This window comes from Callithrix jacchus, chromosome 6, assembly GCF_049354715.1.
Source record: "Callithrix jacchus isolate 240 chromosome 6, calJac240_pri, whole genome shotgun sequence".
In the NCBI taxonomy this organism is placed as follows: Eukaryota; Metazoa; Chordata; class Mammalia; order Primates; family Cebidae; genus Callithrix; species Callithrix jacchus.
Window position 1 is genome coordinate 34,716,929 of NC_133507.1, and position 27,696 is coordinate 34,744,624.

The following is a 27,696-nucleotide window of genomic DNA, read 5'->3' on the forward strand; positions in this document are numbered from 1 at the left end:
CAGGTCTCAGCAGCGCGGGCTAGGGATGCGAAGGCGCCGGGAAGCTCACGGGGCGGAGACCGGAGCAAGCCCGCCCTCCTCCAGACCCGGGGTCTCCCTTTCGCGCCCCCTATCTGCAGGGCCAGCGAAACCGCAGAGGCGCGGCTCACAGGGGCCAGCCCCAGCCGCAGGCACCGAGCAGAGCGCACGCCGGCCTGTGTGGAGCCCAGGGAAGAACAGAGTAACCGGTATAGAGGAGGCTTTGCGTTTTCAGGAATGCACTGTCCCCTTTCCAGGAGCCCTGCAAGTGAGCAGGAGTGGCAGAAAGTAGCCTGTGCAGAGGCAGAGGAGTGGGAGTCAGCAACAGACTGCCCCTCTATATTCCCTGGCCGGAGTTTCATCCATCCCTGCGGAAGGAAGACACCCAGCTGCAATCACGCACCTCCACCTGTCCAGATCTCAGCTCGTGGCGTCTCCCCTGAGGCTGGAACAGCCTCGGAAGAGGGCCTGCACACTTCCATGGGGGAACTGTGGAGGAAAACACAGGCCTGACTTGCCAGTGAGGGAGCAGAGGGGCAGGGGAGTCCCAGAAAGCACTCTGGTTAGTCAGTGCTTGAAGGTAAATCCCCGCCATGGAAGAGTAAACATTCATAAAGTGGAAAGAAACATCTGTAGCCAGGGATGGATGTAAGAATAGCACAGACAGCCCAGGGAACAAAGTGAGACCCCATCTCTACAAATAATACAAACATTAGCCAGTGTGGCACAGGCCTGTGGTCCCAGCTACTCGGGAGCCTGAGGTGGGAGGATCCCTTGAGCCTGGGAGGTGCAGGCTGCAGTGAGCTATGGTCAGGCTACCTCACTCCAGCCTGGGCAACAGTGCGACACTGTGTCATTAAAGCGACTTGAGGAAGAGCAAAGGATCTATTCAGGGCCATCAATGTCTATCTTAAAAAACGATTGTGAGGATGGAGTCTGAGAATTTAAATTAAAAATGAGAAAAGAAGTGGACAAGCACTCAATAAACAAACAGAAACTTTATGTATGTACTCTAAGAGAGGGGCAGGGAGTCCATTTGAGCCCAGGCAAGTGGGCTCAAATATTTTCAATATTCTAGAATGTTTGTTTGCTTGAATAAAAATGAGAAGGGGTAATTAATTCTAGGATGACTGTAATAGTCTGAGTGTAATTTTTAAGTGTAATTTTTTAATCTCTTCAGGTACTCCATACAAACAGGTAGAGCAAAATGGACAACATCTGTAATAAAACTAGGTAATATGTTTTATTCACAAGTCTCAAGATAAATGCCACTGGGGACAAATCCCCTATAGCTAGGTCCATGTGGCACCAGCAACACAATATTTTATGGATCTGAGAACAGAAGACTCAAAGCACTTCTAGGTAAGTACTGGACAATAGTGGGCTTATTTGTAAACAACAGATAAAATAGGAAAAACATTTTTTATTTTTATTCACAGGTGATTGCAAAGAGTTTAAAGAAGTGTTCACTCTTGGTGTGATATATTCCATGGGTTTTGACAAAGGTAGAATGACATCTATACACCCTTACAATATTGTACAGAACAGTTTCATTGCCCTAAAGATCCTCTATGCATTGTCTGTTTATACCTCTCTCCCAGCTGCCTATGCAATCACTAATCTTTTTACTATCTCTATGGTTTTGCTTTTCCCCATATGTCTTATAGTTGGAGTCACACAGTATGTAGACTTTTCAGATTAGCTTCTTTCATGTCCTGTTCTTGTTGCTTCACATCCTTGCCAGCATTTGATGTTGTTTAGATTTTGGCCATTCTATTAGATGTATAGTGGTATCTTCTTATTGTTTTAATTTGCAATTCAGTAATGATGTATGATGTTGTGCATCTTTTCATATGCTTAGTTGCCACATACATGGCTTTTTTGGCTAGGTGTCTGTTCAGGGCTTTTACCCATTTTCAGTTAGATGGCTTGTTTTCTCATTGTTGAATTTTAAGAGCTATTTGTATGTTTTTGACAGCAGTCTTTTATCAGACATGTCTTTTATAAATATTTTCTGCTAGTCTGTGGCTTGTCTTCTCATTCTTTTGACAGTCTTTTGCAGAGCAGAAGTTTTAAATTTTGGTGGTGTATCTAAAAAGGCATTGTCTTTTGTCATCTTCTAGGAGTTGCATAGTCTTACATTTTATGTTTAGGTCTGTGATCCAATTTGAGTTAATTTTTTGTGAAGGGTATAAGATCTTATCTAAGTTCATTTTTTTTTACATGTGTCCATCCAGTTGTTCTAGCACTACTTGTTGAAGACACTTACTTTTGTGCTTTTGTGTTTTCTTTACTCATTTGTCAAATATCTGCTGTATCTATTTGAGTCTTTTTCTGGGCTGTCTATTCTGTTCCATTGATCTATTTGTCAATTCTTTTGCCAATACCTTGCTTTCTTGATTACTGTAGTTTTATAGTAAGTCTTGAAGCTGGGTAGTGTCAGACCTTCAACTTTGTTCTTCTCATTTAATATTAAATTGGCTATTTTGGGTCTTTTGTCTCTCCATTATAAACTTTAGAATCAATTTGTTAATACCCATAAAATAATGTGCTAGGATTTTATGGGAATTGTGTTGAATCTATAGAATCAGTAGGAAAAACTGCCATTTTGACAATATTGAGTCTTCCTATCCATTAGCATGGAGTATCTTTCCATTTATTTAGTTATTTGGTGTCTTTTTCTACAGTTTTATAGTTTTCTTTATATAGATCATATGTGTATGTTGTTGAATTTATATCTATTTTATTTTTGGAGTGCCAATGTCAATGGTAATGTGTTTTTAATTTCAAATTCTACTTTTTCATTGCTAGTGTATAGGAAAGTGATTGATTTTTGTATGTCAACCTTTTTTTTTTTTTGTATAATGCAACCTTGTTATAATCACTTATTAGTTCCCAGAAATTTTTTTTGTTGATTTGTTTTGTTTTTCTACATAAACAATCATGTTATCTGGAAGCAAAGACAGTTTTATGTATTTCTTCCAAATAAGTATATGTTTTATCTCCTTTTCTTGTCTTATTGAATTACTAGTACTCCCAATACAATGTTGAAGATCAGTGGGGAAAGGGGACATCCTTGCCTTGTTCTTGATCTTATTAAGAAAGCTTCAAGTTTCTTACTTAAGTGTGATTTTAGTTGTGGATTTTTTTCATACATGTTCTTCATGAAGTTGAGGAAATTTTTTTCTATCCCTAGTTGACTGAGAGGTTTTATCATGAATGGGTGTTGGGTCTTGTTAAATGCTTTAACTGTATGAATTAATATGAATGTGTGATTTTTTTCATTGCCTGTTAATGTGGTGGATTACATTGATTTTCTAATATTGAATCAGGTTTGTATACCTGTGATAAGTCCCATTTGGTTATGGTGTATAAGTTTGTTTATACATTGTTGGATTTCATTTGCTAATGTTTTGTAGAGAATTTTTGCATCAATATTCATGAGAAATGCTGTTCTGTAGTTTTATTTTCTTGTTATATTCTTGTCTGGCTTTGATATTACTGGCCTGATAGAATGAGTTAGGAATTATTTCTTCTGCTTCTATCTTTGGAAATGTTTGCAAGTGAATCCATAGAGGCCCGGTGCTTTCTTTGGAAAGTTATTATTGATTAAATTTATTTAATAGGTATAGGCCTATTCAGATCATGTATTTGCAGATGCACTTTAATTCTAGATGTAATAGATAATTATTAAGAAAAATAGAATTTGCCAAAATTTACCATAGTCAAAGTCTGACAGACCAATTATAATAGAAGAAATAAAGAATGTAGTTGAAGAGTTCCTTCATAATGAAGGCATCAATCCCAGATGGAGTGACAGGAATTCTACCAATCAGGTAAATTCTAAAAGTACTTATAAAGTTTCTGAGCATGGAGAAAGAAAAGAACCTTATAAATTGGTTTATGAAGCAAGTATTACATCAAAACTAAAGCTGACAAATAATTGTAGTAAATATATATTATTATATTAATTGAAATATATTATTTCAAATAAATTATAATATTAGCAAGCAAAATTTAATAACACTTTAAAAATAATGCATTATCATCAAGCTGAATTTATTCCAGGAATATAAAGGTTATTCAATATTAGGTAATTCATTAATACAATCCATCATATTTATAGAGATAAGAAAAACATGTGAATCTCCATAGATGCATAAAAGTATTTGAAAAAATCCTTAAAAACAGAAGTGAAATTTAAATATATAGGTATGTTCTTAACGTGAATATATACACGAGCATGCATCTGTGCATGTGCCAGCCCAAAAGTTGATTTGCTTAATGGGAAAACTAGAGACTGTGTCACTAATGCGGGATGCCCACCACCTGCAGTACTGTTGAATATTGTATTACAGATATTAATCAAAGCTAGTAGATAAGAGAAAAAAACTAGAGGCACAATAATGCAAAGCAAGAAGTAATGCCATTTTTCTTTGCAAATAACATGATCATATATCTACAAGTCCTTCCTCAACCAAATCAGTGGAAAAACTGCAAATAACATGACAATTGAGTAAAATGTATCTTAAGTCAAACAACTCAGAAACAGGAAAACAAATACTGCATGTTTTTATTTATAAGTGAAATTTAAATAATGTATACACATATACAGAGTATGGACTGATAGACATTGGAGACTCAGAAGGGTGGAGCAGTGGAAGAGGGATGGGGATAAAAGAATTACTTAATGGGTGTAAGGTGCATTATTTGGATAATGGATACACTAAAAACTCAGATTTTGCTACCATGCAATTAATACAGTTTGGATGTTTGTACTCTCCAAATCTTGTGTTGGAATATAATCCCCACTGTTGGAGGTGGGGCCTGATGGGGAGGTGTTTGGGTCATAAGGGTGGATTTGTCATGAATGGCTTAGCACCATCCCCTTGATGATGAGTGAGTTCTTGCTCTGGTAGTTTATGCAAGATCTGGTTCTTTAAAAGAGTGCGGCACCTCCCCTGTCTCTCTCTCTCTTTTTCTTTTTTTGAGAGAAAGTCTCACTCTGTCACCCAAGCTGGAGTGCAGTAGTGTGATCTCAGCTCAGTGCAACCTCCGTCTCCTAGGTTCAAGCAATTCTCCTGCCTCAGCCTCCTGAGCAGCTGGGACTATGGGTGCATGCCACCACATCCAGCTAATTTTTGTATTTTTAGTAGAGACTGAGTTTTGCCATGCTGGCCAGGCTGGTCTCAAACTCCTGACCTCAGGTGATCCACCTGCCTTGGTATCCCAAAGTGCTGGGATTACAGGTGTGAGCCACTGTGCCCAGCCTCTCCTCTGTCTCTTTCATGCTTCTGCTCTCAGCATGTGATGCAACTGCACTCACTTTGCAATGATTGGAAGCTTCCTGAAGCCCTCATCAGCAGCAGATATCAGCACCATTTTTCCTGCAGAATTATGGGCTAGTTGGACCTCTTTACAAATTAGTTAGCCTCAGGTTTTTCTTCATAGCAATGAAAGCATAGCCTAATATAAAAAATCAGCACAAAATATGGGGCATTGCTATAAAGATACTTGAAAATGTGGAATCAGCTTTGGAACTGCATAGCAGGAGGACGTTGGAAGAATTTGGAAGGCTTAGATGAAGACAGGAAGATGAGGAAAGTCTGGAACATCTTAGAGACTGGTTAAATAGTTGTAAGCAAAATGCTGATAGAAATATGGACAGTGAAGGCCAGGCTGATGAAGTCTCAGATAGAAATGAGGAAGTTATTGGGAACTGGCATAAAAGTCACCCATGTTACAACCTGGCAGAAAATTTGACTGTGTTGTGTTCATGTTCTAGATCTGTGGAAATTTGAACTTAAGAGTGATGACTTAGGGTATCTGGTGGAAGAAATTTATAAGAAGTAAAACATTTAGAATGTAGCCTGGCTGCTTCTAATAGCTTATGATTGGGTACAAGAGCAAAGAAATGACTTAACATTGGAACTTGCTGTTAAAAGGAAAAGCAGAGCATAAAAGTTTGGAAGATTTGGAGCCTAGCCATGTGTCAGAGAAAGAGAAAGCATTTTCAAGAAAGAAATTCGGGCAGGCTGTGGAACAGTCACTTGCTAGGGAGTAGCCTAACTAAAAGGAAGGCTAGTATTCAAGACAATGAAAAAAAGGCTTCAAAGGCATTTTGGAAGTCTCTGGAACAGCTCCTTCCATCCCTGCCTCAGACGCCTAAAAGGAAAGAATGGTTTTGAGAGCCAGGCTCGGGCCCAGTCTTGAGACATTGTTCCTTGCATTCCAGCAGCTCTGCCTCCAGCCTTGGCTGAAAAGGCCCCAGACACAGCTCAGGATACTCTGGAGGTCACAAGCCATAACCTTGGTGGCTTCCATATGGTATTAAGTCTGCAGATGTGAGGAATGCAAGAGTGAAGTATGCCTGGCAGCTTGCCCCTAGAATTCAGAGGATGTATAGAAAAGTCTGGGTGCCCAGGCAGAAGCCTGCTACAGGGTCAGGGTCCCTACAGAAAGCCCCTATTAGGGCAGTGCCAAGGGGAAATATGGGGCTGGAGCCCTCACACAGAGTCTCCACCAGGGCACTGCCTAGTGGATCTGTGGGAAGGGGCTTCTGCCTTCCATACCCTAGAATGGTGATTCACTGGCAGCTTGCCCCCTACATCTAGAAAAGCTGCAGGCACTTAATTCCAACTTGTGAGAACAGCTGTACCCTGCAAAGCCATGTTGAGAGGTGCTGCCTAAGGCCTTGGGAGCCCATCCGTTGCACCAGTGTGTCCTGGATACAAGACAGGGAGTCAAAGGAGATTATTTTGGAACTTTGAGATATAATGACTGTCAGACTTGTGTGGGGTCTATAGCCCCTTTGTTTTGGGTAGTTTCTACCTTTTGGAATGGGAATGTCTACTCAATGCCTGTGCCACCATTGTATCCTGGAAGTAAATAACATGTTTTGATTTTACAGGGTCATAGGTGGCAGGAACTCATGCTCAGGTACTTTGGATTTGGGATTTGGGAACTGGGATTTTTGAGTTAATGTTTTTGATGACTGTTGTGAAGGATTGATTATGTTTTGCAATGTCAGAAGGATGTGAAATTTGGGGGACCTGGGGCTGAATGATAGTTTGTACATTTGTTATCTTCAAACTCACGTTGACATGTAGTCCCCAGTGTTGGAAGTGGGGCCTGGTAGGAGGTGTTTGAGTTATGGGACGGATCCCTCTTGAATGGCTTAGCACTCTCCTCTTGGTAATGAGAGAGTTCTAACACTGGTAATTCATATGAAATCTGGTTGTGTAAAAGAGCATGGCGCCTCCTCCCCCTCTCTCTTGCTCCTACTTTTGCCCTGTGATGCACCTGCTCCTTTTCCTTCTGTCATAATTGGAAGCCTATTGAGGCTCTCAGCAGCAGCAGATACCAGACCCATGCTTCTTGTACAGCTGGCAGAACTGTGAGCCACTTAAACTTCGTTTCTTTATAAATTACCCAGCCTCAGGTATTTCTTTATAGCAATGCAACAATATCCTAATACAGTAATATATTCATATAACAAAACTGCACTTGTACTTCTTAAGTTTATACAAAGAAAATATCAGTTTATAAAATGAGTGTATACCCACATGTATACAAATGTGTGTGTGTATATATATATATATGTGCATGCTTCTACACACACACATATTGTTTATATATTAACATTAATATTAATTCATATAAATATATATTCTAATATCTATTAATATACATATATGAATAAATATATATATGCTGTACTTGATCTTAGCCTAAAGGCTGATAAACAATTATATATATATATTCTGATACACACATATATGTGAAGATATAATGGAAGAGAAGAACCCATTTACAAAAATAGACATAACAAAAATACAAAGACATAAATGTAGCAAGAAAAGATCAAAATTCATATGGGGAAAAACTATACATACTTTTAAAGGACATGAAAATAGATTTGAAGACATGGAAAGGCATCATATTCTTGAATAGATAAGCTAACATTATCCTAACTTTTAAAATCCCAACACAATAATAGCCATGATTTTTTTTCTAGATCAAGACAATTTGCCTATAAAGATTGTTTGGAGGAGCAAGGATGTGGGGTTCTAAGAGACATTCAATATGCAATAAAGCCTGTAAGTAAAGCAGTGTGATATTGGTCTATGAAGAGCAGACACATTGATAGAACAGAATATCCAGAAATAGATACAATTACATTTAAAAGTTTACTATAATAGGAAGGCGAGATTTCAAATCAACAGGGGAAAAGAAAAACTAAAAAGGAAAATTGAATAACCGAGTGACCCAATGGGAAAAAATGATATTGGATTGGTTTTCACATATCAGATCAATTACAAAAAGATGAGAGATTTTAATGTAAAAAAATGGAATCACATATACAGTAAAAGAAAACACATGAAATCCCTATATAATTTGGAACCAATTTGAAATTCAGAAACAATAAGAATAAAATTTGATATGTTTTAATAAATACTTTAAAAAGTACTTTTCAGGGCAACACCATAAATTAATGACAAATGACAAACCAGGAAAATATATTTGCAACTTATATTACAAAGAAAGGGTTTATATTCTGAATATCCAAAGAGCTTCTAATACTACAGAAGAAAATAACTTAGAGCTTTATGGAAATATAAGAGTAATGTTTCATTCACAGAAAAAATAAGTGCAAATGATTCTAAACCACATGAAAAGATGCTCATAGCTGCTGACATAAAAGAAATCCATATGAAAGTTACATTAAGATTCCAGTTTTAACATACCAGATTGGCAAAGTCCTAATTATAACAGTATACTCTTTTGGCCAGGCTATGAGGAGACAGACACTCCTGTGTATTGTTAGTAGCAATAATCGATGTGTACCACCACAAATCAGTGAGGAAAAGATAAAATAGAATCCATTTTTCAGATCAGATTTCCCGAGTGGAATTCAGCAATGCCTAAAAAAATTGTACATGCCTTTATCCTTCTCTGCAACAATTGGATTATATGAATGTATCCCACACTTACACTGGTTCTAAAAGACACAGATGGCTGGGCATGGTGGCTCATGCCAGTAATTTCAGCACTTTGGGAGGCCAAGGCAGGTGGTCCACTTGAGCTCAGGAATTTGAGATCAGCCTGGACAACATGGTGAAACCCCATATCTACAAAAAACACAAAAATTAGCCAGGTGTGGTGGTGCATGCCTGTGGTCCCAGCTACTTGGGAGGTAGAGGTGGGAGGATGGTTTGAGCCCAGGAGGTGGAGGTTGCAGTGAGCCAAGATCATGTGACTGCGTACCAGCTTGGGTGACAGAGCCAGACCCTGTCTCAGAAGAAAACAAAGACATAGACAAAAGGCTATTTATGCAGGACACTGTAATAGCAAAAACTAGCAACTACCTAAACATCTATACAAAAGGTTGACTATACTGTAGTATATCTCCACACTGGCATATGATGTAGCTGCAAAAAAGTAATGAGAGATATCTCTATTGACCTCTACTTGGTTATGTCTGATATGTGTATGAAATAACAATAAAGCAAGCTGGAGAAAAGCTGGTATACTGTGCTGCCATTTAGCTGAGAAGGGGAGATATGGTTCTATACACCTCTCTATCTGTATTACACAAACAACAAGTGATGGGAGGTTAGCTTATCTATGGAAGGCTTAGAAATAGAGAGGACAAGGGTAAAAGCTATACTTTTTTAAGAACTTGATTTTGTAGATTTTATTTTAGCACCACAAACATATTTTACACAATTATAAAGTAAATTTAAATTAAAATGGTCTTTAAAACTCAAAAATTAAATGAATCAAAGAGGCTTTTAAATATGTATCCATTTGGTTGCATAACCACACATAAATATTCCAAGTTACTTAAAAACACAGTAATTTGTATATCCATAATGGAATATATTCTTAGATAAAGTCTATTTGCAAAACAAAAAGTAAAACTTAAATTCTTTACAGTAATCATATTGTTGGAGGAGTGCTGGCATTGCTATTCTAAACTGTTGTGGTTATACTGTGGCTACAAAAACAGAGTCTGAGAATAATTATGTGATTCTCCAATTCTATCAGTTTGTGTATTATTGAGAGCTGGGATTCACTGTATGAGAAAAAAAGATACAGATGTAAGACTGAAAAGGATAAATAAAAGCCTTATAATTATGAATTTGAATTAGTATTAGTATAAACTCATGATATGTTATAGTTCTTCTAAAAACACAGAAATACACATATTTCCTAGTTTTGTGAACTAAAGTGTCCTCGGAAAATAATGATGAACTCAAAAGTGAGGAGGAGCTCTAGAGCTGAGATTGTGATCCTGAAATACTGTATCTTATTAAGAGAAACCAGATCCCCTGGGAGAAATGACTGATTCCAGGCTTGAGGGAAGGAATATGAAAAATAAGCATGAAATGTCTTGTTATGGCAGATAGCACAGATGCTAACCAGTACTACCAAAGTCATGGCAAAAAACCCAGCAGCCATCTTGAATGGGTCCTGTTAGCCAGAAGGGAGATATTGGCTACAATGGATTAAACACATCAAATGGGCTTAAACCCATTTACAATCTCATTGAAAAAACACACATATGTTTAATCTTGGAGAAGGCAAGTGAATCAACTTGTTGGGAGAAAATGAGTAAAGAAAGGGAACCCAGCATTTCTGCTGACTTTCTCATGTGATGTGTGCCATTTGATAAGCAACATTTCTCTTTATAAAACATTTTGGCTTATAAATGAAGAATCCATATGTCATCAGAATACTACCATTGTGTAGCTCCTAATAAATTCATGGGTCTAAGTGCTGATCATCAATGGCTGCTGTCATCACAAAAAGAGAGACAAACACATTCTGAATATCCTAATGGAAGAACACACGTTCCTGCTCGAGCAGTCTTGCAGAGGAGAAGGAGGAGGGGAAAAAAGAACACTAATTTAGTCAGAACTTCAGATTCGGATACAAATATATGAAAAATACAGAGGACAAAAAGCACATAAAACAACACCCTGGGGATACAATCAGGTAACTCCAAATTGTGAAATATCTGTAGGACAAACAACCTATTTCTTTGATGAATAAGTTGCATGGAACAAGAAGAGATGGAGGCAAAATACCTATAGGCAAAAGAGATTTAAGAAATATATCATCCAATCACAATACGTGGACTTGATTTGTATAGTGATATAAACAAATCACTGAGAAAATAAAATTTATGAACAATTAGAGGTAGGAACACTGGCTGGCAATATGATGATATAAAAAATTACTGTTAATTTTTTAGGCACAGTAAGTTAAAACAATCCTAATATTCCAAAGACATATATTGAAACATTTGTGAATAAAATGATACCATGCCCTGGATTTTCTTCAAAATAATTTGGGGAAAATGGAGAAATGGGTTGGGTAATTGCTGACCCCCAGAGGTGGGGACAAGAGGGACATTATGATATTCTTTTTGTATTCCTATATGTTTGAAATTTTTTCAAAATTAAAAATGTAGAAAAATATTTTATGAGGGGTTAAGGAATTGCTCACTCATGCCCTTGTAGGCATCTGGCCTTCAGAATGACATAGTGTTTTCTGGAACACCTCCTGATCTCATTGTTTTGTATTTTTAAGATAAAATTAGAAGGAAATTGAAATTGTATTTATAATGGCTTTCTTTGCAAGTGTCCTTCCACCTGAGTTGGCTTTTCATGACTCTGAAATTGCTCTCTGGGTTTAGGTAGAGACATCTGGCCATTTCGGATGAGTACACCTATTGGCAGGTGGACAGCTTACTCCATATGGGCCATACCATTACCATAAATCCATATGCATAAATATGCATGAAATAGGTGCCATATGTTGGTTCACTGCTTAACATTCACAGAGCAGACTTCCCCTGCTCACCCTTCTTACTCTCCTTTAATCTTTCCCTTTTGTCTGATCACTGGAGCTCCTAATTTCATCCCATCCTATTTTACTCTGTTTTAGTTTTTTTTTTTTGCTTCTTTGGGGGAACACAAGAGCCCCTGAAAACTAGAAGAAGGAGTGCTGTCAGTCAAGGCATGTGGGTAGCAGGAGGGCCACGGCAAAAAACCCAGGAGCCATCTTGAATAGGTCCCGTTAGCAAGAGGGGAGATATTGGCTATAACGGATTAAACACATCAAATGGGATTAAAGCCATGCATTTAAAATCTCATTGAAAAAACATGCATTTGTTTAATATTGGAGAAGGCAAGTGAATCAGCTTGTTGGTAGAAAATGAGTAAAGAAAGGGAACCCAGCATTTCCTCTGACTTTCTCATGTGATGTGTGCCACTTGATAAGCAACATTTCTCTTTATAAAACATTTTGGCTTATAAATGCAGAAGCCATATAACATCAGAATGCTACCATTGTGTAACTCCTGATGAATTCGTGGGTCTAAGTGCAGCGTCAAGTGAATACCTCCTTGGTGTTTCCTTTCCCCATTTGTTATTTACATTAGCCTTCGTTGTGGACATGGCCCTTCAAAGTCATTTTAGGTTTGCTTCTGCTGAGCATCTGAGAGTCTTCTTGAGTCAGGAGCCAGTTTGCTCATTAATTTCTTAGCTTAGAATCACGCATCATATGCTAGGGAATCAGCTTGGAATCTTACACATGAGTCAGTAGCATATGGCACAGTCCATTGTTCAATTTTTTTTTCCCATAGGAATCTTTTTCTACCAGAGCAGTTATGTATTTTTCTTCCCCTTTCCTGGTCCTAGTGATTGTAGTTCTGATTTCCTCTTGGGGGCCAGACAACTGGAGTTTTAATCCCAATTTTTCTGTAACCTCAAGAAGTCATCTGCTCTGTACTCAGATTTCCCATATGTAAAATAATGAAAATAATGTGACCCCTCTCGTAGGTTTATAGCAGAGACTGCTGGTTGTTCACTAAACCTGTTTCTTCTTCTTCTTCTAGGGCACACAGCTAGCATACACTTCCCAGCTTCCTTTGATGTCTGTTGTAGCCACATGACTGAGCTTAGCCAATGGAGTACGGGTGTAAGTGATGTGAACCACACCAGCCTGGCCCCTAAAAACCTTACTCAGGTATTTTCTACCTCCTTTCTCCATCCTGATGGCTAAAACAGAGTCTAATTTTACAAAGTAATCTTGGAAAACAAGTTTGAGGACAGCAGAGCTTCCATCAGAGTCCCTGGATGACTGCAAGAAGGACCACCCTGTTTACCTAGATACCTGTCCAATCCAATGCTGTCACGGGAGACAGAAACCAGCTTCTGCAATGGTGGAACCTTTATGCATAATGTATATAATATATATAACACAATATATGATATAATACAATATATACAAAAATTTGGCCTCTTTGAAATAGGGCCAGCCTGCCTATACATGTATCATTATTATAAGAGTTAAATGAGTTAATACATGTGAAATACTTAGTACAATGACTGGAACATAATAAAGGGTTAATAATCATTATGGATAATGCACTAGTACCAGTTGTATGCAGAGTTCTTAGTGTTAGCTCCTGCCTAGCACCGGCCCAAGGCTGCCTCTTCTATTCTCTTTTGGTTGGTCAAATCCTGGCCCTTGCCCTTAGTGCCTGTACTCACTTATAGTTGTCTGGGTCTCAGAGGCATTAGTTCACCTGCTTAGACTGGTAGTTATGTAGCCCTCCCTGCTTAATGCTGCCTGAGGATTTCTATTTCTTTCAATTTATACTATTTCTAAAGTATATTTTATCCAGCAGTTCTGCTTATAGAAGATAGGATGCCCACATTTGCTGATTTTGCCATGCTTTAAGAAGTGACTCTGGAAGATTCTTAAACCCTACAGTAAACAAGTCTCAGGAGCTGCTGAAATGCACAGAGTATCAGGAGACCACTGGAAAAAAAAGAAATGTTTAATAGGTGTGCTGTGCACCCACTGTACTTGATTTACCTTATTCTCCTGAATTCACCTGGAAGTGATGATTCCCCTGGAAGTCATCCAATATTAAATGCACTGTTTCCCACCTTCACATTAACACAGAAAAGTCACTCACTGAAATTTCCAGCATCCTCAGAGCTTGAAGGCAAGTACAGCTGTTCTAAGTAATTTTCATCACTTCTTTTGTACTTTTCACACAAGATAATTTCAAATCACCTTAAAGTTCTTGAGGAAAGGCAGTACCCCATTGTTTTTTCCCCCTGGCAATTTTGTCAGCTTGAGCTGTCTGACACATTTTAAAATTTGGTGTCATATTCTGGGAAGTAAAAAAATCTTTCTGGTTTCCTTCTTGACAGACACAGGGCATTAGGGTGAAAAACGAATTCTTAGGTTGTCTGCCAGGGGTTTCATCAAAAGGGACTAGACTCAAGTGACATTCCCATAAACAAAATAATGAGACTGCATTTGCAGGGTTTGGTATGACTGTTTTATGAGATACTCCAGTTTATTTGAAAGTAAATGGGGTTTCAGATCACTCTGAACTGGGCTTAAGCCCCAGCTTTGCAATTTATTACCCATGTTTTTATCCTTAAAAATGGGAATACAGTTGACTTCAAAGGGTGAGAATTAAATGAGAACACATCTAAGAAAATACCCAGCATGAGACCAACCATAATGAAAGTGTCATGTTGAAAGAGAAAGTGGGATTACACGTCCAGCTGTAATCAAGTAGCATAGATTGGAGTAACTCTTTCACTGAAGACAGCTATAAAATCTGGATTAAAAATAAAATGGAACGTGAAAGTATTGGAGTCAGAGCAAGGCAGCCAGGACTTAAGGGACCGCAGTCTATGAAAGCAGGAAAGTTCATGTAAATGCCTTGCTACTCACCTCGGGGCACCTGCTGATTCACAGCATGGGAGGTAGGGCTGGGTCTGCAGCTGCCTAAGGCTTATGCAGACTCTGAGACCACACAGTGGCATGGATTAAGAAGGTAAGGTCTTGGAGAGGTAGGAAATACAGGATTGAGGCAGAACTCCTGCTTGCAACTTCCCTTTGAGGTATTGGCTACCTCCCAAACTGTGTGTTCATGAAACAAGACACTGAGAGTCCAAGATGAAAGGAGCAGTGCAGAGATGAACGCCTGAGCAGAGATTCCCACAGGCTCATGGTCCTGGGAACAGGGAATGTGGAGGGGCCTGGTGAACACAGAAGACTCCCATTGGAAGCAGGGAAGACTACGCCTTAGGAGTGAGAACTATGCCATAGTAATAAGGCCAACGGGGAAGGCAACCATGCCCGAAACACAGCCTCAACATGGTCAGGATGATCTGCCAGAGACGACCTGCCATCTATCTCTCAGAAGAAAGAGACATCCTCTCTGGGGAAAGACAGGCCCTACATTTGTTTCTTATGTGATATATGGGTTTTTCATAAAAACTTACTAGGCACGTCGAAAAAAGACCAAATGACTAAGAGTCACAGAAAAAGATGGACAATGGAAACAGTCCAGGTACTCTAGTTATCAGATATTGGATTTTATGATTAATGTGGTCAAGGAAATAGAGAAAATCATGGATAATTCCACCAGAGACCTAGGCTTTATTGAAAAATGAAATGCTCATAACTGAAATTAGAATTTTTTTTTAAAAGGGCAAATCTGTTTTTAGTATATTAGCAGATTGGGCACAAGAAAATGGATGAAAATGAATTGGACTATTGACCTGGATTTTATCATGGAGGAATTTCATATTTTTTAAAGTAAGAGCTTAGGAGACATATATAACATGGTGAAATACCCAAAATACATGTTACTGGTGTTATTCCTCAAAAAAGGAAGGCAAAAACAAAGAATTTACACACAAACAAAAACCGAAAAACTGACTTTGCTGACCTTCATTAAATAAATTAGAATTTAAGTCTGAGTTTTTCACAAAGAAGGGAAATTTCTCCTGATGGAAGTCTGGTAGAGAGAAAAAAATGAGGTGCACAGGAAATGATAAATAAATGGATAACTTCAAATGAATATTGACTTTTTGAAACAAGAATTCTAATGTCTTATGGGGTTAAAGTGTATGTAGAACTACACAACAATATTAACACAACACGTGTGAGATAGGCAAATGATACCAAATTGTTTTTACATTCTTGCATTGTTCTGGAGGCATTGAAGCAGTGGTTTAAGACAGGCTGTAATAAATCAAGAACATATTACTTCATAAATGTCAACACATATACATAATGGGAAAACTTAATAAAGAGAAAAATGGAATAATATCATACTGATTAATACAGAGTTAAGAAAAGATTACAGAAACGTTATACAGAATAAAGAAAAGAATGAAACAAATAAAAAAGGGAAATTTAAATGCAAATATATTCATTAAATATAAATTTTGTATGTGTCAATGATTCAATTAAATTAATCCAATTAAAAGTCAAAGATCTTCACACATATAAACACAGATTTATAACAAAGGTGATAATACTGCACAGTGAAGAAAGATTAGCTTTTCAACATGAGCTATTGAATCAAATGGGTATTGATATGGAACAAGACTTAACCCTGAACCATACTCAGAAATGATTCCAGATGTAATGTCATCTGAATGTGAAAGGTGAAGTAAGTATATAAAAATAAATAAGTCTTTAGAAGACAATATGGAATAATAACTTTGTGATCTTGGTGTAGGCAAAAATTTCTGAAACAAGCACAGAAAGCACCAGCTACAAAGAAAAAAACCCAATAGGCTGTAATCTATTAAAGTTAAAAATAGTTTGCTCATCAAAAGGCATCATTAAGTGAATGCAGAAACACAAACTACACAGTGGGGAAGGGATCTGCAATAGATACTGCTGACAAAGAACACACATTCGGCACACGAAGCAGAACTCCTGCAAGCCAATTAGAAAACGTTAGACATCTTAACTGAAAATGAGCAAAAAGTATTTGAATAGGCGCATAGTATAACCAAATAATAAACAAGCCAAAGTAAGGTGCATCACTTCATTAGTCATTAGACGAATGTAGATTAAATCTATGAAGCCCCATTGCTCTGAATAAAGTGAAATAGACAGACAATGCCAAGTGAAGGTACGAGAACTCTGTTCTGCCACTGGTGGGATTGGTGATTGACACAGTCATTGTGGCTAATGGTTTGGTACTATCTACCAAAGATGAACATCAATGTAGCTTAACTCCCAGCAATTTTATTCTGAGATATATACAGAGACAAAATGTGTACATGTGTTTATAAATCTGTAGAAAAATTTTAATTGCAATCCTATTTGTAAAAATTCAAACTGCATGTTACGAAAAGTTGAATAGAAAGATGCATAAAGATTGCTGTATACCATATGACAGAACACTATCAGAAAGACAAAAAGCAAACTACTTATATAGCAATAATGTGAATGAATATCACGAACATATGTTGAGTGAAAGGAGAGAGTCACAGAAGACTGAATATTGCATTATTTCATTTCTATAAATTTCAAAGGCCAGCAAAACTAGTTTATGGTGTTAAAAGTAAGAATAGTGAGAGGTCCTGCAGAGAGGCAGTGTCTAGGAAGGGGCGTGAGAGATTTTGGATCACCAAAATATTCTATTTCTTGATCTGTGTGCTCATTATACAGTGATGTTCATTTAATGAAAATTTACTGAGTGGTTTAAGATACACACCCATTCCTAAACTATATTTTAGTTTTTTTTTTTTTTTTTTTTTTTTTGCCAATCAGTTTGAGCTTATGAGGTTGCTCAGGTTAGCCTTGAACTGATGACCTCGCCTTCGCGAGCGCCATGACCTCCGGCGGGAGCCACTTTGTACCCTATTTTAGTATTTTTTAAAAGATGAACATTGTCAGAGAAATTAAAAAATAAAACCCAATTATTGGCTGCATTCAAAGCCACACCTTAACTATAAAGACAAGGAAAGACTGAAAGTAAAAGGAAGGAAAAGCATATTCCATACAAACACCAAAACAATGATGTTATCCCTACACTAATATCAGACAAAGCAGACTCTAGAGCAAGAAGTATTAATAATGATAAAGAGGGACATTCCATAATGATAAATGCAGCAATTTAATTGGAATATGTAAACATTTTGTATCTGTATTGATCTAAGAGCACAGCCTCAAAGATACAAAGCAAAAATTTACAGCAATAAAGGGACAGGTAGGCAAATCAATAACCATCCTTGAAGATTTTGGCAAACGTCTCTGCTGATTTGATGCATAAACAAAAGTGGTAAAAATGTAGAATATTTAAACAACACAATTAGTGAACTTGAAGCAGCTCAGCCGGTAGAGCATTCTACCAACAACTTCAGAGTACACATTATGGTCAAGAGATTTCATTATCCTAAATATTTACCAAAGGGACCACATGCTTTGTGATAGAGCTAAGCTTACCAGTCCCTGTGGGACTGCCAAATTCTGTAATATTTTAGGGCCTCATTCAAATTCCATTTTCTAATTACCTTTTTGATTACTGCAGCCTGCTTGGATCTCCTTGTTTCCCATAGAGAAACATGGCAGGAAAGAAAAAACCCTGACTTAGAAGTAAGGCAGCCTGGCACCCCCTCCCAACTGTAGATCCTAATTAGGATTATAGATCCTAATTCTAGAACCTATTTACTTAGCAGCTTGGCCAAGTGATTCATCTCAGCAGGGCTCAATTCACTCCTCTGTAAAAGGAGAGAAGGACACTTGATTTGGAGAGCTGGTGGGAACTTGCATGAGATACTGTAACACTTTTAATCCAGAGCAGGTGTTCAGCAGACAGCAGTACCCTCTTCTGTCCTTCTCAAGACTGTTCAGCATGATCACTAGTTTACCACGTACCTATGCCTCATTTCTTTCACATAAGTTAGTTTCACCTCCCCAACTAAACCTTAAAGGGATAGGGACCAATTCCTATTGCATTCCCTGGGTACCTAGCATAAGGCTATGAAATTGTGAAAAACCGTGTTAACCATAACATGGTCAGGGGAAAGCAGGAGAAGGAGGACGAGGAGGAGGTGAAGGAAGAGGAGGGGGAGGAGGAGGCAGAGAAGGAGGGGGAGGAGGAGGTAGAGGAGGAGGGGGAGGAGGGGGAGGAGGAGGGGGAGGAGGAGGAGGAGGAGGAGGAGGGAGAGGAGGAGGGAGAGGAGGAGGAGGAGGAGGGAGAGGAGGAGGAGTGGGAGAAGAATGACAATTCACATTTATTGTGGATATACTCCACTCTGGATTCTGGGCAAATGACTTAACATGCAGTACCTCACCAACCCTTGAAACCTATAATCCCAATTGCACGAGTTAGGTCGCCACCTCCTGAGTAGTGAACTTGCCAAGGGTCACTCCAGTAGATTGATCGAACCCTTTCTCACTCAAAAGTCTTGTGCTTAACCTCTGAACTCCACTTTTGCCATCCATTATAGGTACCCAGGATGTATTTGCTGCCAAGTTTATAATTCATGTTCTAAAGGAATGAGGACCACCCACTGGCCAGGGCAAGTTGGGCAGATGGCAGAAAGAGGGAAGAGTGCAGGGTGGTCAGGAAGTGCTGCTGAGGTGTGCCATTCTGGCACCAGAACCCTCTCACCATTAGCCACATGAGGCAGGCCAAACTCTGCCTGACCTCTAACTACTGCAGAAAAATGGGTAGAGACCTTAGGTTTTTGGATTGCTAATGCTCTCTGAGTGTCTAGGACAATATCTACCCTCCAGCACTTTGCTCAGGGCAGTCATGGCACCTGATGTCTGTGTAACAGGTTTACTGGGCACTGGTTGCCAACTGTCTGAGTCCAGTGAGATAGAACATCCACATACAAGTTACATGAAGTGGGTTCATCACTCACCCATAGGCAGCAATGTGTAACAGAAGCCTAGCATTTATGACAAGGGCCCCCAAGGCTCAAGAAAGCTGCTCAGATGGAGTCTTCCTACTTGTGCCCCCCCACACCACAGCTAAGGGACCCTGGAAAGCAGCCCATACTGGGTTTTATACCCTAAGGAAATGGGACTCACTGGGCTGAAGCATAGCAGGACATTCTATTCTAGGAGAAATAGGGACAGAGCTTGTACTGTTCCAGCCAGTCTCTCCTCATCTCAGGACGTTGCGTTATCAGCACATTCTACAGTTATTCTTGAGAACTGCAAGTGATAAAAAGGGTGTGTTCAAAGGCTACCCAGTGACATTGTCCCATAGTGTCAACATCCAGAGCACCAGAGGGACCTGCACGTAACCCAGATGTGTGGATTCATCCCCTCTGTAGATGACAAAGGGCTCTCTAAACTATAGGATTCTGCAGCTGTGAGAGGGTGCTGGTACTATCTCTTGACCAGTAAGGAGAGGAGAGCCAAGAACTGAAGCAGAGCTGGGCTGTAATGCACGTTCTGACTTCCAGCTGATGTGAGTCCCTCCTGAGAGTCCTCTGGAGGATGCATGCACCGAGCAGACTTGGGAGGACTGAGGAGCTATTGCAGCCAGCAGCCTGATGCCACTGCTGACTCATTCCTCCTCAAGGTGACCCACGGCTTCCCCAACACAGACACTGGTCTGAGCCCCATCACTGACCCCATCAACCAACTCCCTGAAGAAGGCCTTGGCAGGTGGTGTTACCTGATTTGGTTCATGAGTCTATCTTTAAATTCACTCCTGCAACTAAACTGAGAGCACTGTGATGGGAAAAGCCAGCTTTAGTGCTGTCTGCTGCTAAGTATGTTTTTAGGTCACTTGCTTTCCATGGAAAGATAGAATTCTACCCCAGTACTAAAGATATACTGCTTGGATATACTTGTATGAATTCACAGATCTCTTCCATTGTAAATATTTTATAACTCAACAGTTGTTTTGGCCCAGCAAACCACTTTTTGAGTCTTCCTTATTGTAATTGCTCTTATTGCAGCTCTTCTAACCAACTTTAAAAGCAGATATTATGAATCCTTTGTACTTCGATAGTCATTTCAGTGGAGCTCCATCCTTAGAAATCTCATGACCAGGTTGCTAAGTATCCAAAGTGTAGAAAGGTTGACTCATAGATAACAAATAGATAATAAACAGTTATTGATTTAAACTGTAGCAATTATAAAGATTTATTGCTCCAAGAAGCATATATTGAGTATAAAAAGTAAGGTCAAAATTTGACATTGAATTAGCAATAAATATTGATATATACCAAAGCAGAAAAGCAGTAGATGTAAATAATGCTCACTGCATGTTGAATCTAAAAATGAATCATTTGCTCTCCCCAACCTCAGGTTCCCAAGACACATAAAAGATTTGTTAAAACATAGGAAAGAAGGTGCCTTGATGTAGAGCCATTTAGACATCATCTGCCTCCGCTGCCGTGATATTAGGATAACTAATAAAGTATGCATATTCCTGTTGTCACACCAGTGTAGCTGTTTCCAGGTTGATTTCATTCCAGGCACTGAGTCAATTGTAAAATAACATTGTGCAAGAGACCACACTTACTCCAGCTAGCTAGAGGAGACATTACCACTCTTCACTCAGCGGAGACACCCATTGGGTTTTGTTCACAAATGGTGCTTTCAGAACATAAACGCTTATGTGCATAGACCAAGCATCTGGATGGAAAGCAAGGAATATGGTCATCAAAGTTCTGCCTTCTGAATTTTCCTTTTCATTCAGATGTCATCATGACTCGAGTTACATGTAGGTCGTAGCACCTAGAACACTTCATCTAATGGGACGCCTATTTCTCTACCATCTCTGTGCCTTTCTGCCTTTCCAAGGCCCACTGAGAGGATCACTGAGCACAAAAACTTTCCAGAGTCTAGTTTTTGGATCACAATAGCTGACTCTGGTGTCTACAGATGCATTTCAGCAAAGCCATTAAACTACTGAAATTTTATGAAACTTGCGTATATATTTACATGCTATGTAATTCTCCTTAGAGAGAGTCTGTGGTTCTGGATACACAGAGTCTGTGGTTCTAAGAAGATCTGTGGTCTGAAGGAGGATGAGAACTTACAAAGAAACGTGAATTAAAATGGAGAGAAGGGAAAATTGGAAGCATGTCTGAGGTAAGAAAGAGGTTTCCTGTTGTTTTCATAATAGCATTCTCCAGGGACCTCTGTTGCAGCTGCAGGAGGAACCATATTTAAGCCCACAACATTTGGTACCTGAAAGTGGGGTGGTTGCCCCTCTTTTCTGGTTCAATCCTGACCTTGTGGAAACTCCCAGCTCAATCGACATCCAATATTTAGTGCAGTTTATCCTCTCCTCCCCTCCCACCTCAGCCTGCAGGTCTCTCCAGGCTTCACCTCAGGCTGCCCTTTCAGCTGGGATGCTGCAGGCCCCACCCAGTCATTGCAGGACAAGAGCATCTTGTCTTTCAGTCTCACTTGGAACAGCACTTCTTTTGGGAACCGTCTGATTACCCTCAGTCGGCTTCTCCATCATGATCCCTGTCATCTGTGTTCATTTCTCTCAAGGTTCTGACCACGCTGTCTTATAAGCACTTGCTTTGTCTTTCTCCCTCACTAGACTGTGCACTCCTGGAAGGCAACAAGCATGGCTTTCATCCTTATCTCCCCAGCCCCTGAGAGCAGAGTCTCCCCAGCCCCTGCAGCTGCTGCAACTCTGCCTGCTCCAAGAAGCTGTCTGCACTGAACCCCTGAGGTGCCCTGCCCCCATGGTGCTTCGGGGTACTGTGTGGTTAATCCTGGCACCCTAGGCAGATGGGAAGCTGCTTGGAAACAGAGCCAGTTTTCCTAATAACCGACTCACAAAAAAGCCCAGCCAATAGAATTCTTTGTGAATGCCTGTGAGGAACAGGGCAGGACCAAGATGGGCATTGGTTAAGGAAAACTGAGCCCCTCTCGCTTTTGTCATATGTCCAGGAGGAGACGCTGTCTCTGAGTCTTCACGAAGATGGGATTAAGAGAGAAAGCAAATTTTTGGAAGGAAATGTTTGAGTTTTAATGCCAGCCATAAAGGACTTAAATGGTCTTTTACTGTCAACCACCTCAGGATTGCAAAAGTGGATGAGGAAGAGGGTCCTGCCACAACCAGTGGATCCTACCCAGGAAGAGCCCTACTTCCCCAGCTTGAGATTCCTCTTCCTCACTCAGACATAGACCTGGGGTGCCCTGTGGGGGAATCTCATCAAGACATGTGCCTGGGAAGGAATCTTTGTCTCTGCTCCTCAGAGACTGCATTCTCCTCACTGAGAGGCAACAGGCAGCCAGGCTGGGGAAGCTTCTTTATACTCTCAAGCAGCACAAGCAGGAAATGGTGAGACCTCCACTGAGAACTGTAAGTGTAGTACATCATTAGAGGACATTAAAATAGCTGGAGAAGCAGTCTATGTTCATGGATCAGGAGACTAGTGTTGTTTAGATTACAATGCTTTTCAACTGACCTACAGATTCAAGTCGGTCCCCATGAGAATCTCAGCTAAATTCTATATAGAGATTGAGAAGCCAATTCTAAAATTCAAATGAACTTGCAAGGGACCCAGAAGAGGCAATGTATTCTTGAAACAAAAAATAAAGTAGTGTACTCATACTTCCTGATTTCACAACTCACTACAAAGCAACAGAAATCAAGACAATGTGATACTGGCATTAAGAACAGGCATAGAGATCAATGAAATGTCATGAAAAGCATCCAAAAATAAATCCACACATTTAATAGTCAACTGATTTTTGACAATGGTGTCAAGACCACTCAGTGAGTAAAGAATAATCTTTTCAACAAATGGTACTGGGACAAATGTACACAGCCAGACACAAAAGAATGAAGTAGAATCCTGACCTCACTCCATTCAAAAGTTAACTTTAAAAGGAGAAAAGGCCTAAATAAAAAAGCAAAGCCATAGAAATCTTGGAAGGAAAAAAAAGGATTAAATCTTTATGACCTTGGATTTGGCAGTTCAGTTCTCAGTAATAAAGCAACAAGTAATCTAATTAAGGAATGGGCAAAGGATCTGAGTAGACATTTCTGCAGGGAATATGTACAAACGACTAGTGAGCACATTAGAAGTTGCTCAGCTTCATTAGTCATCAGAGAAATGAACATTAAAAAAAAAAAGTTACAGTGAGATACCACTTCATCCACTGGCATGACTAGAACAAATTAGATAGTAATAAGTGTTGGCGATGATGTGGAAAAATCAGAACCCTCATATCCTGCTAGCACAAAGATAAAAATTGTGCGGTCAACTTGGAAAATGGTTTTGCAGTCCCTCAAATGAGTAAGCATAGAATTACCATGGAGCCCAGAAATTCCACTTTTAGGTATATATCCAACAGAGAGAAAATATGTTCACACAAAGCCTTGTACATGACTGTTCATAGTAACGTTATTCATAATAGCCAAAAGTCAGAAGCAATCCATCGACTGATGGATGAAGAGACAAAATTTGGTATATTCATACAATGGAATATTATTTCTCTATAAAAAGGAATGTAACTCTGATACATGCTACATGAATGAACCTTGAAACTTGCTAAATGGAAACAGCCAGTCACCAGAGACCACATAAGGTACTATTCTATTTTTACAAAATGTACAGAACAGGGAAATGTATAGGGACAGAGAGTAGATTAGTGGTTGCACAGGGCCGGCAGTGGAGTGCAGACCACCTAAGGAAACAATAGCTAAAAGCACAGGGTTTTGAGAAAAATATTCTGTAATTGCCTGGGGTGATGATTGCACACATCTGTGAGTATGTTAGAACCCACTGAATTATACAGTTTAAATAGGTAAGTTGTGTGGTATGTTAATCAAAATTCAAAATAACTGTTAAAAAGAGGATGGCAAGTCCAGAAGTTTTGAAATTATCTAGACTGACTGCAGTGCAGGCCACTGTAGCTGTAGCTAGTGCAGAGCAGACAGCTGGAGAGAGGGAGGTCCCTGTCAGATGCGGAGATGGAACAACGTTCCCAGGTTGGTGGGGAGCCAGGGGAGGCTTTAGGCTCTAGAATGTTGGTATGGCAGATTTCAGGGAGGATAGGAGGAAGAAGAGGCAGCGTGATCCACTGTTCCACGGTCAACTGCATTTCCACAGTCCCAAAAACACTTCTTGCCCTGCAAATGTACTCCTTTGTTTCTCCCCATTCTTAACTTCCTCAGCTGGTGAGGCCATTGTTTCCTCCCAGCTTACAGTCCTGCCTTCTTCGCTGATCCTGCTAAATATGAACTCCCATATGCAGCATTAGTTTATCCATTTATGTTTTCTAAAGAAAAATGCAATGATTGTTTGATGCCTCAATGTGGCAGAGGCAGGATTATTCTGACTATAGACTCTTTTTCATACCTGCTGACTTCCAGTAATAAAGCAAATATTCCCCTCAGCTCCAACCTATTTTCTCTATGACCTGGGGGTGCAAGTTTGGGCAGCCTGAGAAGTAGCACTCCCAGAGGTGGGGCCAGAGTTGGGGAAATGCTTTCTAGGAAGGGATGTGGCACAGTAATTGGCCACAGCCTCAGCTCTTCACTGGCCTCCAGGACTGTGCATAAACCTTGCCTCAGCCTTTTATGCCATTATTCAGAAAAAAACACTAATAAAAAAAGGGAATTGGTTTTGTCATGTTCATGTTATAAGGATAACACTGAATCCTCAACTCTGAGTGATAAAAATAATTGACAAACTTTACTACTTTAACTCTGAAACACACCTGTGTTCATCAGGAAACAATAGTGCTGCAATTTGCCGCTGAGAATCTTTCAAAGACGACGCTGACTCCTGCACCTTTGGGCAGCCAAGGGCCAGCGCAGGTGTGGGCAGCCCCCAGAGGATGCAAGAAGAGCAAACTGTGGAAGCTGGAAGGACCTTTGCAGGCACCTGGGAGCTGCCGTTATTGCCACCTTCGACGTGCCATAAAGGGGCCCTGAAGTGCTTGTGTGTGCGGCACACCCGAATAATTGCAAACAACATGATATGATGCTAGTAACACCAAATTCTCAGGTTTCTGGAATTATCCCCAACATTGAGCAAAAGCAAGAGTGCAGATTATATTGTGAGAAGGCTTTAATTTCTGACTCTTTAAATAAATATTGAGAGTATTGCATAAGGCTTCCATACCACACTGTTCATTTAAAACAAAGTGAACTTTTGCTCTGTGCATGGCTGTTTGCAGACGTGGTCCCAGAGAAGGTTCTTGTGGCTGTAGAGAGTCAGTGATTCAGCTGGAGGAGATGTAACTGTCCTCCAACCCTGCCCATCACTGCTCTCCAAGGCCTCTTTCAGATCTCTCAGGGGTCAGGCTCTGAGCCTGGAGAAAATGGATCCCTGGGTTCAAGCAGGCAATGCTTTTAACCTGAGTTACAGACAAGGTGAGATCTGGTGAGGGGAGGGACAGACTTGCTTGGGTGCAACATTGAAGGGGACACCAAAAACTCAGTAATTGAGATAAATACCACATAATTTAGTATTCAGAAAATCAGAATAAATAAAAAGTGGTATAACTTTTTTCCCCCTTTGCCTCAAGTTTCATAGGGCTTGGCATAACATTGTTTCTGGTTTTGTTACTTAAGATTTTGATATTTTGTTCATTGTGGATTTTGTACTATTCTTGATTTTAAAAAATATTACATGAGAATACTATTCATTAATTTTTGGGTGTCTTCCCCAGGCTAGGAATTTACTTGTGTCATTACAGTCCCAGCCCTGTTACAGATGCTCCTGTGCACAATAAAGCACTGTGGGGAATCAGAAGGGTGAGTCTTTGCAAGACTCTGGGGACTCACACATTTTCTCTCTCTCCCTTTCTCTCTCCCCTCTCCTTCCTTCCTTTTATCTGTGCTTTCTGCACAGGCTTTGAGGTTGAGGAGGCAAAATGAAAACAAACAAACAAACAAAAAACCACTTGTCTTATTTTCATTGGCAGGCATGTCTGATATAAGATCTTGAGTTGCAGCTTTCTGACATACCCCTAATTGGTAACCTACAGTTAGTTCAAAGGATATTCTTGGTATAAAACAAACCTGAGGACCAGATTGAAAATGGAATCATAAAAAGCTCAGCATTGGGTAATTCTCTCTATAAGACACCTTCAGGCATAAAAGTATGTTAGAATAAAACCCATATTGGAGGATTTAATAGCCTTCTCCAATTGCCAAGTGGTACTTGCATCTTGATGTATCTGTCAGGGAGTGTTGGTGGAAGAAAGCTGACGTCACAGGCAGGTCAGTAAGCCGCATAGCACAGATGAGGGTGCGGCTCCTGAGACCTGTGCCAGATACAGCCAGGTGCAGAGCAGGGGAAACACTCTCTCTATCTGCCAACAGTGCTTATCCTGGAGGCAGGGGAGGAATTGGGGGACATTTTCATTTTTCTTCCTTATACTTTCATGTATTTTAAATGCCTTTCACAATAAGCATGTATAATTATTTTTTCAAAAATGATCTTCATATAATTTTAAGTGCTTTCTATAGGGAGGATAGTAAATGATATTTCTTAATTCCAATAAATACCAAGCAATAGAAAAGCATCTAAGCAGTAATACCAGGTTTGGGGATTAGTATCAAAAAGAATTGCTGGAGCTCATGCTGCAAAAAATTGAAAAGTGTTAAAAACCCTGCCACAAAGATTCCTGTGGTCCTACTTGGAAATGAGGAGAGGGACTGTCTTATTCCTTAGAGCTGTGGAGTCCCCCACCCCGCAGTCAGGCCTCTATCAGAGTTCCCTACTGTGCGGACAATGTCACTTCGGCTGGAGGTTTCACACCCCAGGTGAGATCACAGTGAGGGCTGGCAGTTGAAAAATTGTTAATTTGGCAGAGTTTTCTGGTGGTTTCTTTCCAGCTGACCCAAGTCCATAGCTGCAGAGCTTGAGAAATTTC

At 39.7% G+C, this 27,696-nt stretch overlaps 1 long non-coding RNA gene across 1 annotated transcript; it reads left to right on the forward strand.

Moving 5' to 3' along the window:
* Positions 1 to 16: 16 nt before the first annotated feature.
* Positions 17 to 25,927, forward strand: LOC118154520 (uncharacterized). The gene is made up of 7 exons (XR_004744511.3): positions 17 to 598; positions 1,199 to 1,380; positions 8,036 to 8,117; positions 12,926 to 13,056; positions 21,802 to 21,930; positions 22,394 to 24,396; positions 25,544 to 25,927. It is a non-coding gene; the product is annotated as an uncharacterized LOC118154520 (long non-coding RNA).
* The last annotated feature ends 1,769 nt before the right edge of the window (positions 25,928 to 27,696 follow it).